Source organism: Callorhinus ursinus, unplaced genomic scaffold (assembly GCF_003265705.2).
Source record: "Callorhinus ursinus isolate GAN/ISIS: 27379988/994484 unplaced genomic scaffold, GSC_fseal_2.0 scaffold10, whole genome shotgun sequence".
In the NCBI taxonomy this organism is placed as follows: domain Eukaryota; kingdom Metazoa; phylum Chordata; class Mammalia; order Carnivora; family Otariidae; genus Callorhinus; species Callorhinus ursinus.
This window is the reverse complement of record NW_027397072.1, coordinates 9,593,812-9,599,074: the sequence shown is the minus strand read 5'-3', so window position 1 is coordinate 9,599,074 and position 5,263 is coordinate 9,593,812.

Below are 5,263 nucleotides of genomic sequence, written 5' to 3'. Positions count from 1 at the left end.
GGTCCAAAAGCAGCTGAGGATAGTGAGTATTTACTTAGTGGCTGGAAAATATTTTACTATTTTATGAACAGGTACGCAAGTGCTGAACAATTGCATATTAGCCATAGATACATTCGTCAGTGAATAAACTACAAAGGAGGGTCATGGCGTGATGACAGACACAGACATCACATCACGGTGGAGGTTATCTGGGGTGGGAGGTGCAGAGTTGGCATGGGTAGGGCAGGGCTCTCGGTGGCCTTTTCGAGGACTGAGGATGGTCCCACTCGTGACACATGATGTGGGGACACCAAGGTTTGTATTACTGCTGATCTTCCCCTGTCATAAAACCATGTACTTGTAATAATCCATGCCTTAAAGCAATAAATAAAAATTGGTGAAAAAAAGCTTGAAAATGATAAAAGCCATTTCAGATCAAGGAAACGTCCTTTGGGCTGGACGGACAGAGGTCGCATCCAGATAAAACAGCATAATTGTTAAAAGGAGAATAGTCGAAAAAAGATGGTTTCTGATCATGGCCATGGAACTTTGTGAGAGTCCTTTACTCAAACCTTTAAGCAGGAATATTAATATGCAATGAATAGCTTCTGTGCTAAGGGTTCCTCAAAGTGCTGAGCTTGAAAACAAGACTGAAGCCGTAAGTTTCTGTGTATCTATGTGCAGGGTAGCAGTATTATTTGTTCTGAATTTTTCTACTACAAATCTAAGATTTGTTGGCAGATTGAAAGGTAGAAACATATTCGTGTTTCCAAGCCTGCATAGCCAGCCTCAGGCTAAGATTTCATGTGAGAAATGTGAAAGAGTATAAAATGTATTTCAAAAATGCAGACTGGGTTCCTGGCACATACCCACCCCACCCCACTACGCTCCACCTTTGCATCACTAGCGGCAAAGCCCTGAGTCTCATGGCTGCGAATGTCTCTTACGTACACTGTTTTTCTCTTTTCTTTCCTGATTTCTATACCACATGGAAAAAGTTGGCCTGTCTTTGCAATGGACTGAGTCAAGAAATACACTCCCCAGTCAGAAAGATAATTCCATTCTAGGCAAATCTTTTGTTTTCAGAAGACAGAGACTGAAAATAATATATCCACAATTACGCACAGTAAATGGAGAGACTATGTGACTCATTTAACAAAGTTTAAAATGGCAAAACATGGAAAACGCTGCTCAAGGGTTTGGCTACTATTTCCTTTTTTTACTTAACTAATTTTTAGAGGATAAAAAGCACTTGTGGCCAGCTGATCCCTTTTTTGCAAGATACCCCATCTAGAATGCTATCTTATCTTTGTAACTCCAAAGGCAAGAATTTATTTTTACTTTCTTTTTATTTTTTTTAAAGATTTTATTTATTTATTTGACAGAGAGAGCCAGTGAGAGAGGGAACACAAGCAGGGGGAGTGGGAGAGGGAGAAGCAGGCTTCCCGCCGAGCAGGGAGCCCGACGCAGGGCTCGATCCCAGGACCCTGGGATTAGGATCTCAGCCAAAGGCAGACGCTTAACTGACTGCGCCACCCAGGCGCCCTTTACTTTCTTTTTAATTACTTCTTAAAATCTAGCAATAGTTTGAGTGAAGCAGGATGTTTTGACCCCATCAATTTCAAATCTGAGTTCATTTTGACCTGCCGCACTTTCAAGAGTTAGCAGTCAATGTGCCAGATGGCTTTGGCTAATCTTATGTTGTTCCAAATATGCCTATTTATGACTCCCAGGCAATCTTGCAACCTAGAAATTTGCTTGTTTTCCTCCCAGGTTAAGTCAGTCTATGAAAAATCAACCAACAGTAATGAAATGAGTGAAAAGTTTATCCAAGTTGCATGTTACCTTTGGGGGGAATCCCAAGGCTATCCCAGAAGAGAATGAGCTACATGCAGCACCACTTCAGGGAAGAATCACACACCAGGGTAAATTAAATGCCTGGAAGTAGAAAAATTCATCTTAGTGCAGGTAAAGAGTTTTGACGATGCAACGATCTTAGAATTGCTCTCAATTTTTCGTGGATTAGCTGGGACACAAATATAATTTGTCAGTCTTTTATGCAGCAGATTACAACATCAGTAGTAGGAATAATAATGTAAAACTAAGAGACAAAAACTCTATATGATAAACTTCATTAAGTTATTTAAACTGATAGGAGAATAAAATATTCCTAATAGAATTTGAGCTTACATAATGTTATGTAGGGAAACTGAACTTGGAAGTCATAGCCCCCAAATAAAAAATGCATATAGCAAAAGTTGTCATCTCTAATATTTCCTAGAGATGAAAACTATAGTAAATTAATATTTAGTGTAAAATTTGCATGAGAAATAATGGACTACGGTGAAATATTTTCAGGAAAATAAAAACGAAAATGGAAAATATTGGAAACAGCTCTAACTTTGACCTGCATCGAACACTGATCAAGAATTCAAATGGTTTAATGGCACTTATTCTAGAATATACCATCTTAATCAAAATTCAGTGATGTTTCAAACAATTCAGTGCATTTTACGAAAGACGTTGGATAGTCTGGTTAAAGTCTTTGTTTCAAAACATCCTAGACAGTCAAACACAGAGTCTAACAATCGCCACATCAAAGTGTCAGGGTCAGGAAAGTGGTAGAAAAACATTCTGTACCCATTTCTGAGATTTCCTCCAATCCAATGTTACCGCTTCCACTAAACAAATTTGCTTTCCTTCCTGAGTTCCCCCCACTTTTTTATACACAATTTTCTGGTTAAAATATCATTGCCCTTCTGAATTCCTCCCATTCTGTACCCTCAATTCAATTTGTCACCATAGTCAGAAAATTCCAGTAACTACTCTCGTCTCTCTTTCTCTTCGGTTACTTTTTATTAAAACACTATCTCCTGGTGCCATCATCCTACTCAAAAACGTTTGGCTTCTGGGTTTAGTTTTAACAGAGTTACTGGTACTAGCTCAGACTTCCCACCATAAAAAATACAGCACAGTTTTGAGACGACCGTTTTCAGGCATTGGATAACAAGCAGTGCAAGGTCATGATCCCTTAGAGAATAAAGACACCAGAGGGGAGCCCCACCTTCACCCAGCCCTCTGTTCAGGGACAATTTCCTACATGCAGTCCAGGCAGATGGAGACCAAGTGAACATTGTGGTCCTGGAGAACTCAGGAGTTGCAGATCAGAGTTCAAAGCTCCTGAAATGGGGGATGTAATTGCTAGGTAGGGTACCAGACAGGGGGTAGTGGTCAGAAAGAAGACCCCAGAAGTGAGAAGTCCTTTGGAGGGTGCCCTGTGGGCCTGGGGCCAAAGGCAGGATGAGCATGCTCAGGCTGAGGCCAGATGAGGGCAAATAGAGGGCAGCTGCTAGGAGGCCGGGGTAGGATAAGGTACTACATGGCACACGGTGCTGGCAGATGTTGAAATTCAGGTCCAGCCATAGTGGAGAGATCTTTTTAAAATCTGGCATTCAGATGAAATATCAGAAATTCAAGCCTTATGAGTAAGGACCACAGACTAAAGGAGTAGGGCATGGCCATCTTTGGAGAGTGCATCATAATATAATATAATAATAATAATATTACAATAACATAATAGTCACAATAACACAGTATATGCAACCTGTAGCCTGTAGTATATGGTAGAACCAAAGCTTCCTGCTAATGTTACCCTCTGCGGGATAACCATGACAGGCAGGCTTTCCTCCAGCTCGGGGTCTATGACCATTTATTTTGCTTGTGGCATTGGAACATGATCAAAAGAAGAGGGCACTTCTGTTGGAGGAAAACATGAAAAAAAATTTAACCTTCTATTTCCATTTGAAAGGAAACTGCAGCTTTAAGAGACATGTGTGCATTACTGCCCTGCTGCCAATCATGTCATAAGTTGGCATGGTGAATACATTTAGTCTGGTGTCTGGATTTATTTCTAGAAGTTGATATTAACCCCTGCTTCTCAAAACAGATACCCTTATTGGTCTGCTCTGAATATTTGGATCCCTGGAATCTCATAGAAGGGGATTGCTGCAGCCAAACTGTGGAAAGAGCCCAGATGTCCATCAACAGATGAATGGATAGAGAAGACGTGGTGTGTATACAGAACGGAATATTCTGCAGCCATCAAAAAAAACAAAAAACAAAAACAAAATCTTGCCATTTGTAATGATGTGGATGAAACTAGAGGGTATTATGCTAAGCAAAATAGTCAATCAGAGAAAGACAAGTATCATATGATCTCACTGATATGTAGAATTTGAGAAACAAGGCAGAAGGTCATAAGGGAAGGGAGGGAAAAAAGAAACAAGACGAAACCAGAGAGGAAGACAAACCTTAAGAGACTCTTAATCTCAGGAAACAAACTGAGGGTTGCTGGAATGGAGGGGGTTGGGAGGGATGGGGTGGCTGGGTGATGGACACTGGGGAGGGTATATGCTATGGTGAGCACTGTGAATTGTGTAAGACCGATGAATCACAGACCTGTACCCCTGAAACAAATAATACATTATATGTTAATTTTAAAATGTGGAAAAAAAAGAGTGGAAAAGAAAATGAAAAATGAAAAATAACTCCAAGGTTTTCATATTGTTACAAATGGGTAGGTAGATGGGAGTGTCAATAATTGAAATAAGGAGCATAGGAAATAAAGCAAACTTGAAATGTACAGATGGGAAAAAAAAAAAGAAGGGGCTTGCTGCTTGCTGATACAAGTAAAAATAGTTTCATCTTTAACCAAGACACTTTACTCACTTATTCACTGAGCATCCATCCAGTGGGAGACACTGACTCTGACTCTGGGTTCCAGGATGTACAATCTTATTCAGAATCTACAGGTCGATATTTCTTTGCGTTCCAAAAGCAAAGCATCTTGACCCTCTAGACGTTTAATCCTCATCAAAAACCAGCAATTGCACTCCTGGGTATTTACCCCAAAGACACAGATGTAGTGAAAAGAAGGGCCATATGCACCCCAACGTTCATAGCAGCAATGTCCGCAATAGCCAAACTGTGGAAAGAGCCGAGATGCCCTTCAGCAGATGAATGGATAAAGAAGCTGTGGTCCATATATACAATGGAATATTACTCAGCCATCAGAAAGGATGAATACCCAACTTTTACATCAACATGGATGGGACTGGAGGAGATGATGCGAAGTGAAATAAGTCAGCAGGGAAAGTCAATTATCATATGGTTTCACTTCTTTGTGGAACATCAGGAACAGCATGGAGGACATTAGAAGAAGGAAGGGAAAAGTGAAGGGGGGACATCAGAGGGGGAGACGAACCATGAGAGACTATGGACTCTG